Source organism: Pinus tabuliformis, chromosome 7 (genome assembly GCF_031772625.1).
Source record: "Pinus tabuliformis cultivar Carrire ecotype Pingquan chromosome 7, CPIR1, whole genome shotgun sequence".
Lineage (NCBI taxonomy): Eukaryota > Viridiplantae > Streptophyta > Pinopsida > Pinales > Pinaceae > Pinus > Pinus tabuliformis.
In genome coordinates this window covers 1,606,154,623-1,606,166,995 of record NC_142293.1, presented here as the reverse complement: position 1 = coordinate 1,606,166,995, position 12,373 = coordinate 1,606,154,623, and the positions used below count along the sequence as shown (strand labels likewise).

Genomic DNA, 12,373 nt, shown 5'->3' with positions numbered 1-12,373 from the left:
CATCTGCTCCTCTACGTGCACCTCTTCCACGTCCTCGTCTTGGCACTTGTCCTTCTGCCATCTTCCTCTAAATAATAAAAAAAACTGCTCTGATACCAATTGATGGGGCCAGCCCACGTGGTCCCACGCTGACTCAAACTACGTGGACTCACACTGAACCTTACTGTGTTATGTGATTGCAAATGATTTAAGTTTGGTGGTTGATTGGTATTAATGTCATTGTACCTTCCCGGCTCCTCCTTATGACACCTGCCCTCCTCGTGATTGACGAACCCTAATCTCTTTACCGCGCTTTACATTCACCTTTTCGCATCCGCTCGGTCATTTTACCCTTGGAAACTGGCTCTGTGGTTTGTTTGGTCTCGGCCGCTTCTGGTTATGCTGCTAGTGAGGCAACCCTGTTGAACTCTTGCTGTTACCTTATGGTGAAACTATGTCTTCCAACACCGTCAATACATTACCATGGGCACTGTCGTGTTTGCTTCGGGCTTTTCTGGTAAGTCTCGGTTCCTCTCTGTACATTCGACTGAGTTTTATGATGGAATGAGCTTGTTTGTTCTGTGCTTGGGTTAAGTCGTTCGTATGGCCTTTCCGTTAATCTTATTGGTGTTTTCTAGTAACGAAAATGGTTATGGTTTCGCTCGTGGGTCGAGTTCACAGTTCGAATGCTCCCCTGTTCGGCTTCCCTCCGGCGTTCAGCTCTGTATATCAGGTAAGGTTTCACTCTATGCTTTATGTCTTCGCCCTCTATTTGTTCCGGAACTAACGTTACTCAGCTCCTTTGTGAGCAGGGATAATTTTGGATTCTGTAGGCCTGGGTCTCGGCTCATCTCAGGTATGAACCCTCTGTGCCCTCATACTCTGTTTCGCGGGTTCGTTTGCACATTCATGCCCTAATTTCCTGTGCAGTCTTTATAAATGGTTTTCAAACCCTAACTCTGCCTTACTCTGGTTTTGCAGGTGTGGCCGCTCCCGTGGATGCGCAAGGGTTACAAACCTTCTTGTTTCGGGTAGCTCTGTCTTCACTTCTACTTTCTCTCAACGGTTCTTGGTTGAATCTGCTTGTTTGCTGTTTGCAACTTGTGTCTTTAAATGAGTCTGTTTGTGTGTTGGGTTCTCCCAACCCGTGGCCGTGACTGGGTTTTGCTGTGAGCTTTGGATAGCTCGGGACCACGAACCCTCCGTGCACGGTTTCTATGTTATTGAATTTGTACAGGCATACAATGTAACACTTTATAATATATAAACTTGTTGTAAATGGCTTTTTGGTTGCTTACCGGTTTGGCCGTAGTTTGTTTGTTGTTCCACTGTATTGGTTCTGTGCCTTAATGTCTGGTGCTCGGTCTCGGTCTTGACTGGTTGACAGACTCCTTAGACTTGTAAAAAGAACTCTGCTATTCGGCTTATCTGGAATGAATTTACTACACAGTAATATGAAAATACATTTGAATTCAAAGGACGTAATTCATAGAAATAAATATTTAATTGTGCACTGTATTTGATGAAGGAAGAATATTGTCTGTATTACTGATAATCTCTTTTACATATGCTGCTGCTCAACTGAACCCCTCTGGGTCGTTTCATTTGCCTTTTTGTACAATGGTTTTGGACAGTTGGTTAACTGCCTGGTAGTTATGCTCTTGCAGTTTATACGGTTGCTCAGGCACATGTTTCTTTTATTATTCGTTTGTTTACATACTTTTGACACTATTCTGTATCTAGCATTTTTAACTAAATCCTATTACAATAATTAAGACAAACTAAACATGAATTAAAACAACATTGTTTGGTGCTGTAATTGACCCTGAAAATAAAATAAAAAAAAACAACAATAACTCTGACAGGCTTGCTGTCCAGATTAACGAAATATTCATCAACCCCAATCTTCTTCAGAAACTTTCTCTGTCCCTTCTCGGTCTTCGCCCTGTCGACCAGATGCTCCTGCATCACTGTCAGTGGTGTCATAGATGATTATTGCTGAAGTGTTGGAAGACATATGTGGAAGTGGCGAACCAGCATGGTTGAGTTCGTGGGGTCGTGGATCTATGGTAACCTGTGTGTAGAAACAAAAAAACCTTCGACGGTATGAAGGTGAATACCTCGTTGGATATAAAAGAGAATTTACAAGGTATTACGATATTTTAATGGGAGTGCTTTATTCGATGCGGTATTAAGGTATTACGATATTTTAATGGGAATGCTTTATTCGATGTGGTATTCTTTTGAGGTGTGGTAACCAATTAAGCATACAATCTCTTTAATGGCTATGTTAAGGAATAAGTGATTGGTAATGTCATTGCCTACTAATGGATTTATGGTAAGCATTTTGGATTATCGAAGATAATTTTATTGAGTTTAGCAAATTTAAAGTGTAGTGATTTTGTTAGAGTTGGTTAATTGAGCAAATTACACATATGTGAATGTCGAAATTGAAGATAATTATTCAACAATCATGTTGAAGATGTCAAAGATAATGTTGTGGGTGATATGAATAATTTATGAGAAGCAATAACAATTAAAGGATGATGGACAACTAATTGAAAGTTGGTGAGTTTGTGGAATAGACTCGATTAAAGTCTATTATTTGTCAAATTCATGTATTAATAAGCAATTTTATGATGTTTTGTAGTGGTCATTCAAAATTTTGTAATATTATGTAGCTATAATTGTGTGTGCCCCTATGAAGTTCGTGGTAATCTTAAAACCACTTTGGAAGTGTAGGTTTGTGGTAAGCCATAAACCACTTGAGAGTGTGTATGTAAGTGCAAGGTTGTGGTAAGTCGGAAACCACTTTGTATTGTAGGTTTGTGGTAACCAAGAAACCACAAGTGTGAGAGTGAAGTAGGCAGGGATTCTTGTAGCATGGTTTAGGGTCAATTGAGAAAACTACGAGCATGGTTTAATGTAAGATGATAAAACCTAATGCATGGTTATGGGTAATCTGAGGGAACCCAAGTTGATCAGGATGGAGGAGGACTTATAAGTACATGTACAAGGATGAATATATAATGGTTGACTGAACCATATACATGAACGACATCCTAGTAGACTTGCAATTGCAACGGTTGGTACCCATGCATTATCATAGATGGTTGTTCTTTTATGTGGACATCAAATATTCTTTTTGTTCATGTTTGTAAACCCCGGGGCCACACCTAGACTTTGTTGATTGAGATCGAGGCAAATAGTCATTAAGGGGGGACTTGGAAAATATATCTCCTACTTGTCTTGGTTGTGATGCTTTCTATGTACAGGAGTTTGTTCTTAGTGTTTAGGAGTTTGTTAAGGTCTAGTTGGTGGATAGATTCTATCCAACTACTTAACCTCCTAAATTGGTGTGTGGTTGAGATATTCAATCAATCAAGAGATTGTATGTCCAAGATAGATTAACTCGAGACATAACTCCTTGTGCTTATAATGTATTGATGTGAATTGAATTTTTAGTATCTATTATATAAATTTAATTATAGCTAATCGTTTAACAAAATTATGTGGTGTATGTGATATCTTCATTTTAATGCAAAGGAATCTCCATATATATAACATATTATTCTATGATTTAAATTGTGTTATATAAAATAGATAATACTACACAATTTTCTTTATTTACTATTAGCAAATCTTTCTAATGGTTATGAGTTTAAGTGATTTCTATATTGTATTATTTGATTTTGTCTCTTATTCGACATCCTATTTTAACATGACATTCTTGAATGAACATTTTGTAATGCAATCCTTAATGCATTTCCTTGAATATGACACACCACTAAGGCATAGAGAAACACTTTGTTCACTAGGGCATAGACAAACACTTTGTTGATGGGATTATTAAATACGATCATATATTTTTAATTGGAAAATATAGTTTTATTAATTTATTAATATAAAGAAAAAATAGTAGTGAAATATTTTTATAATTTAATTTATATTAGTCTTTTTAAATATTTATTTATAAAAATATTAAAATAATTAAAACAATTTTTAATATTAAAAAAAATATTTGAATAAAAAATATTTAATTCAAATCATAATTTGGTTGAGAAAAAATTATGCTTATTCTACAGTCTAGTATAATGTGTCATTTTTTTCATCATCAAAGTTGAAATTTTATTCATCTTGACCCAAATAAAAATTTAAAAGAAAAAATAACTATACAAAATATTTAAATAATGTTGGTTCATAAAAAAATTTACACTTGAAGAAATTGGATCCCTCTCAACTCATGTTAGATCAGTATTTAAGATGGATCTATGTTAGTATTATTAGACAACTATACATCTCACCTTTCTTCCAAAATATATTAACATCTCTAACATGCTCTAGCAACTAGAATGTGAAGGCCAAATTGCTAGTCATGTTAAGATCATGAAATATTGAGAGAACTTATGGCACCCTCACAATGACCCTCTTAAACTTGACTCTATAAATTTATGAATAGGTTTTTAGTTTTGGATTATGAGAACCCATGATTTGTTCGATAGTATTCAACTTTAATATAGCATATTTAAAAAGAGAAAGACTTCATGTTAATTGGTCTGAATGACGAATAGAATCTTAGAAATAGTGTTTTAGACACTACCATTATTCTTAGTATTTCCAAATCCTAACCAAGAACTCAACAATGTGATTATTAAATATAGTTAAAAAAATTCTAAAATATTCAAAAAATGATTTAAAACCCAAAATACCGTAGAACTATCATTTTTATTTTTCAAAATACAAAATATCATTTTGAACTTCAAACCTGCATTGCCATGCCATATGGGATCGGAACCTCAATTACCTGATATAAGGATTGACTTAAAGCCTAATCAAGTTTAAGTTAATTTAATGTGGATTGAAGTAACGGATTTGGTTAATGTTTAAATTTATTATTAGTATTTTTATTGGGTCATTTTCAGGAAATTTAATTGATTTTCAAATATTTTAAAAATATGAAAGAGAAAAATAAATTATTCCACTTGATCTTCCGAATATTTCCAAATCTCCTTCTTTTCCTAATATTTTCAAATCTACAATAAGCTTAACATATTTGGAAATCCACAATCACCTTACACTAAAGTTTAATATTATTCCTCAAGCCATTCGGTGATACTCACGAACCATTAATTGCGTTTTGGACCAAGACCTACAAGAAATTAGAAATTAGCTTAAACGCTGGAAAATTTAAGCTGCATTGAGTATACAACCACAATTTACAGATGTGCTGGAAATGTTACAGACGAAGTAAATTCAACGAGAAATGCAATGAACTACAAGCCTTTCACATGATACTGCTATCTATCCACAGAACTTGTTCAGTAAAAACGGTCTGCTCGAGTACTATCATTTTGCTGGATCCTTTTGATGCATATATGGCTTAGTAACTTGTCTAAATTGTTATGAGAAGATCCTTTTTCCTGGACTGCTCGCTTGGCAATTTCCTTCAGTTGTCCTATTCTTCTCCTTATAATTTCATTTGCTCCCTCTCCTTTTATGAAATTCCTCACCAACAACGCTAACTCTTTTTTCCTCACCGTCTTTTTCAAGTGCATTCCAATTCCCCATTCTTCACAAACGAATTTCGCATTTGTTTGTTGTTCCGCAAAGAAGGGCCAGCATATCATCGGCACTCCTGCGCTTATGCTCTCCAACGTGGAGTTCCACCCACTGTGAGTTAGAAATCCCCCAACAGATTGGTGTGATAATACCTTTATCTGGGGCGCCCACTCCACCAGCAGACCTCTATCCTTTGTTTCCTCCAAGAATTCCTTGGGTAAAATGGCAGATTCACCATGAACTATATCTGGCCTGATAACCCACAAGAAGGATTGGTTGCTGGAGGCCAGTCCCCATGCAAATTCCAGGAGTTGTTCATTAGACAAAACTGTCAAGCTCCCCAAACAAACATACATGACGGAGCATGGCTTCCGAGTATCCAACCATGTGAGGCAGCTCCTTTCTTCTTTCCACATACTCAATTCATCTGAGAACCCATCCTTAGCGTTACAATGTAGCGACTGAGAGAGCAGCAGAGGGCCAATGGCACAGACAGGGAAGTGAAGTGAGAGTGCCTGTAAGACTGGGCCTTCGAGCTCATCGAAAGTGTTAGAGTATTAACCCATCTGCTGCTAACGTGCCTTGGGCTTGATTTATTGAATTTTGAAAGAAGAAATCCGAAGGATCAGTAACTAGGCAGAAACTGGGCAGCTCCTTCAACCGCAGCGGGGGCATTCCCGGGATGCAAGTTATTATCACTTCATCAAGAGATCCCTCAGTGAGGCAGCCCTCATCTGTAAAATATGAACAATATTCTGTCTCAATATAAAGCAAACATAAGCAATCTTCTATTCCAGTACACAAGCGAGCATATTGTTGTTAATGAAAATGAAGCTGAATACGAATAGGTTTACAGTCTGCGTTAGTGGTAAATGTTCTGCACATCGTTCTTCCCCGCCTCCATACTCAATGGGTCGAGAAATATGAGAAAGATCTCATTGAAGTTTTGACAGTGTCTCATGGAGCACCATGGAAAATTAGAAAAAACAGATTAAAGTGTGTTTTTTTTTGGCTTTTTTTCCTTTTAAATAATAAAAAGCAAGTCAATAGCCAATTTGGACGCCGGTGTTTAGAATAGATTTGCAAAGTACACTTTTCAAATCTAAGTAATATAAATTTATCAAAGAATTGAACCCAAAAAAATTCTAAAAAAAACATGGATATAAATTACTAAATTTTGTTTTAAAATATCATTATTAATTAAAAAATTTAATACATGAATTAAATTTATATATATATGATTATATTATTATAAAAATAAGAAAATCAAAATTTTTAACTCTTAGGATTTATTTTCAGTTATATTACGAAGATTTTGAATTTATAAATAGACTTTATTATAATACTATAGCATAATATTATAGTTTATTATTATTACATACTTAAAAAAATCACGACTCATGGTTAATTCATTTTAATTAATCAATTTAATTAAAAAAAAAATAGAAAGAGCATAACTTATTTTTAAGATAATTTGAACGATTGATTTGTGATTGTCATTCAAAATATTCTGAAATATTTAGTGGAGATTAAGTCTATACTCTAACATCTACTTAATAGTTATTGCTAATTGAATTAAACTTTTAGAAATAATGATAATGATAATACAAAAAATAGTTTTCTATTTATTTTTAATATTTAAACCCATGACCTATAGCAAGGAGTGCCTTACCAATACACCCATTCACCGTCAATCCAAAGCCTCGTGGGCATTATATATTAATGTTAATTTAAGTAGATAAATTAAATGGTTGATAAACACTTATAAATAACAAAACATTGATATCATAATATATTTCACTTTATCTTAATTTTTAAAAATATAAAAAATTAACTAAATTATAATATATTTTAAATTATTATTGTTATAATTAATTACAAAAAGATTAATATATGAATTAAATCTATATATTGAGAAAAAATGTAACAAGATTTTTAACTATTAAAATTTACATTTAGATTCATTATGGAGATTTAATTAGAGGTTCTTGTAATACCATGGACCAATACCATAGTTTACTATTACCCCATGCCCAAAAAAACAATGACTCATGTCTATATGATTATTCTTTTTTAATTAATCAATTCTTTTAAAAAGGTAGAAAGAACATAAATACTTCTGTAAGTACTACTAAAAATATTCTTAACTACCCCCTAGTTACTGATCTTTCAGATTTCTTCTCTCAAAATGCAATAAATCAAATCCAAGGCACGTTAGCAGCAGATGGGTTAATACTCAACATCAGAAGTGATAATTTTTTTGATATTTCAAAATTTTCAAAATAAATAAATAAATTTTATAATTTAAATAGAAAAATAAAAAATAGTTAGGTACAACATTTTATTTAATTAAAATGAGGATAGAAATAAAATTGGAGTTGTCTTTACTGCGATTTTTTGGAGATTCCGGTGACGGAATCTGACAGAAAAGATTGAGGTTAAATCTTGATTTGTATTATTTAAAATGGTTTTTCGATATTCCGGTGACGGAATTCGGCAGAAAAAATTGAGGTTAAATCTTGATTTGTATTATTTAAAATGTTTTTTAACTGCATATTTGGATTCAGCACACTGAAAACCCCTGGGACTCTTTGATTGTGCAGAAATTATCTATCAAACTTGCAATTTCAATAAATTGCTGCCGGATTTTGACCAAAAAAACCCACTGGAAAAGCTTCCAAAAAATCTCTTTAAAGACAACTCCAATAAAATTTGTCTGTGAATATTGTGATAGCATCTGAGTGAATGCGAGAAGGGGGCAGTTATTAATTCTCTGTAGAGATCTTTCACCCTTGGAAATTTCATGCTTTCCTCTGTATATGGGTTCGGCCTATCATTGCTTGGTGTGTGCAGCGTAGGAAGGCGTCGTTCCAGTTTTACGGTCCTCTTCTTAGGCTTAGGCTTAATGTGAATTGCATGTTTCTTTCATGTCATATTATTGCACCAGGTTTGCATAAACAATTTCTCTCTCTGTCCTCCGCACTACTGGTTGGGTCATGGGCGAGTGTAGGGTTGAGGAGCTAGAAGAAGGGTCATCTGTCCTCTTTCACTATGGTCAAGTCTTATCTGGTTGTTGGGGCCTCTGGATGTGGAGGAATTCTTAGGCTAGTAAAGGAAATAGTAGGGGATCAACTTCAAGAAAGCCTCCAAGACAGCGAGGAATAAAATTTGATGCCAAAATTTTACAGGGAACCATCCAGACCTATTATCGTGGGACTCCGGCCCAGGTGAAGCAATTCATTTCGTCTTGGGAGGAAGAATTGAACCAAAAGAAGGAAATTGAGGTCCCGACAAAGGATTGCAGTGCGCTGATTCCGGATCCTTGTCATAACCCCGACCATCTTACTTTGTACAAGCAATCAGTTCATCTCTTATGTCTTATGAAGAGAATCATCACCAAAGCCATTATGTCCTCTCTAGCTATTTCTGCAAATTCCAGCCCCGGTCTTTAGGTTATTCAAAAATAACTTCAGTTGATCCAACTTCAAATCCAACAACAAAATGCTCACCTTGGTCAAATTGAGCATCACATTCCTTGTCAGCCTCAATCTGAAGTGCCAGGCTCAAGCACAAAAGACCCCACTCTGATGGAGTCATCTAATGAATAGATGGCTAAATGACAATGTCTGATATCATTTTTTATTTTGTTTTGTGATGTATATGTCATTCAAATTTCCATTTATAGCTATATGGTCTGTACATGGTTTCTAGGTGTTAAGGCTTATAAGACTATGATAGATAAACTCAGACTGCTTAAGTTTTGAATGGCATACAATGCCATTTGGTGGCCAAATTTCCCAAACATCTTTTTATAATTGTAAGCTATTTGATGATTTGAAATGAACGAATAAATGAAAAATACAACCAAACTTTACAAAAGATTTTTCGGGGAAGATCACATGAAACATCATTTTTTTCGGGGAAGATCACATGAAACATCATTTGTAGACGCGTTTGGAACCAACCAGTGTGGTTCATCGTTAGGACAAGTTGAAGAAACAGATCCAGCTTAGCAAGTTAAATAGACAGAGCAGAGCCTCCAATGGCTAAAAAGACCAACAGCTACTTTGGACTAGGTACCGGGATCAAAACCCCTTTTTTAGTAATTTAAGGAAAAAGTTACCCTAGGGGGACCAATCCCTTAAAATAAAATAAATAAAAATAATATTATGATAATAGTTACTTAAAAATATTAATAAATAATTAAAATAATATGTAAAAAAAAAAAAAATTAATTCATGATAATAGTTAGTTAAAATAAATAAATAAAAATTATATTTAAGGGAGAAAATTACGCTAGGGGGACGAATCCCTAAAATAACTTTACGAATAAAATTATTAATAAATAATTATTAATTTATTAAAAATTATTAATAAATAATTTTATGATGATAGTTAGTTAAATAATTGAAATGCTATGTTAAATTAGTAATTAAAATAATTCATGATAATAGTTAGTTAAAATAAATAATTAAAAATTATATTTAAGGGAAAAAAATATAAAAATATAAAAAATATAAAATATAAAAAATAAAATAAAAAATAAAAATAAAAATAAAAAATAAAAAAAATAAAAACTATCATAGGGGAGCAATAAAATAAAAATAATTTAATGATAATAGTTAGTTAAAAATTATTAATAAATAAATAAAAGTTTTATGTTAAATAAATAATTAAAAATAGTAAGTTAAATTAGTATTAGATGAATTAAAAACAGGACTATAAAGATAAATAAAAGAAAGAGAAGGTATGAATGAAAAATATTTTATTATAAAAGTCAACTTTAAAAAAAAAAAAATTAAATTAAATAAAATAAATAAATAAAAATAAAAATTAATAAAAAAAGTTAATTGAAAAAAAAAAAGCTACTAGGTCGAGAGTGGTGGGACCCAACATCGACTGATTTTCCAACCATCATCTTATCCAGCCTCTTTTCAATCTCCAGCGCCTCCCTAAATTTCGGATGATGGAAGTGCGAAACCTTAGCAATAACACTAGCTTACTCAATACAAACATGATGATTGGTTTTCTCAGCATGCTTTGCTTCTTCAATACAAACATGATGATTGGTTTTATGAGCATGCTTTGCTTCCTCAAAAGAAACATGATGATTGGTTTTCTCAACATACTCAGCTAAAGTGGAAAACTTCACCAAAACAAAAATTAAATATATTAATAAATTCAATATTTAAAAAAACATAAAACATTTAAACTACATGATTCAAACTTATAACTCTAACAAATCCTCTACACCTTCAAATAAAATTAATTAAAATTATATATAAAAAAATGCCCACGTTGATATATCTATTATCAAACCCACACCATCTTGATTTATCTATTAGACCCACATCACAGATCAGACTTCAAACACCCGCAAAACTTAAAGTTAGGCAACTCATTGGCCAACTGGTTGTAGGATGAAAAAGGGTTATGCTTTACCGATGAGAACGATCAAATATTCTCACTGCCTTTTATTTTTTTACTCTATGTTTATCTGGATTGCAGATTTTCGTGTTCACGTAACTGGCGATATGAACAAATCGTTACCTTTACTCCATACTGGGTGCCTTTTCTCCAGGCTACTTTGATGATGACAATTTACTATAGGTATAAAAATCACCCGTGACCTTTGAGCGGAAGATCCTTCCTATGTGAGGACACGGATATATATCCTTCAAGCATAATATATATGAGCACAGGTATATAGACATGAAATAAAGCATGAAGCTACCTTTGAGGGGAAGATATCCTTCTTCTATGAGTTGAGGCATGAAGAAATAAAGGGGACCTTTGAGAGGAAGATCCTTCTATGTGTGGACACGAATATATCCTTCATGAATAATATATCTATGTATATAATGAATAATATATCTATATATAAGCACAGGTATATAGACGTGAAATAAAGCATGAAGCTACCTTTGAGGGGAAGATATCCTTCCTCTATGAGCTGAGGCATGAAGAAATAAAGCATGAACCCGCACGCACTGGTCGTCCAGAAGGCTATTCTTGGAACACCAAAATCGATGGCAATATTTTGCAACTTTGATAAAACCCCATCCGACACTATAAAGCTGACCGGAGGAATGTCGGGACGATTCTGGAGCTTCTTCATTAACTGGCGCAAGTGAATATGAGCGTTATGTTCCATGGATTTGGCCACGTCGGTAATATCATGAGTACGGCCGTGTTGGGCAGGCAGGCCGTCGGGCACTGTTTCGAATCTTATATTCATCGAAGAATCGTCGGTCATAGGCCCACCAGACTCTGCCAGGCGCTCCTGAACAAATTCGGTATTCACAAAAGTGATATAAAAACCGCGTGAGGACAAAACTTTGGCCAAGTTCATGAAAGGCTTTATGTGGCCCTGCAAGGGAAATGGAAACAACAGGGCATGGCGGGGGCGCTGCTCATCAACTGAAACTGATTGCCCTAATTCCATATTCCGTTAACAAAGGGAAGACTACCGAGAAGGCCTTGAATTGTGGATCGATTATAGGGATGCGCAGGTATTTATAGATATTGATGTATTCAATACTATTCTTTAGAATTGACTAGATATAATATTAATAGAGAATAGACCAAATGTAATATTCTTGAGAATGGACCAGATGTAAAGAAAAATAGACCACCATTATGTTTTCAATTTTATTTTTTTTAATCTTCAAACAGATATGAAATGTTTGAAAGTTTTCAGCACGAGGCTGTCGCAATGCCCTAGAATCACGTTCGAAGATTAGTGATCCATATGCGTCAATGCTTGACGTGCAAATTAAAAGGCCCAGAAATTTTAAATTATGTCAAGGTAAGTTGTTGTCAATTTTAAATTTTA

The 12,373-nt window shown here is 33.8% G+C and overlaps 1 pseudogene across 1 annotated transcript; it reads right to left on the bottom strand.

The window, feature by feature from the left end:
• Positions 1 to 5,105: 5,105 nt before the first annotated feature.
• On the bottom strand, positions 5,106 to 12,036 carry LOC149254294 (linamarin synthase 1-like; annotated as a pseudogene). Its single transcript, XR_016267136.1, has 2 exons — positions 11,461 to 12,036; positions 5,106 to 6,272 (listed from the first exon to the last, which is right to left on the bottom strand). The product of XR_016267136.1 is annotated as a linamarin synthase 1-like (transcript).
• Between the last annotated feature and the right edge of the window lie 337 nt (positions 12,037 to 12,373).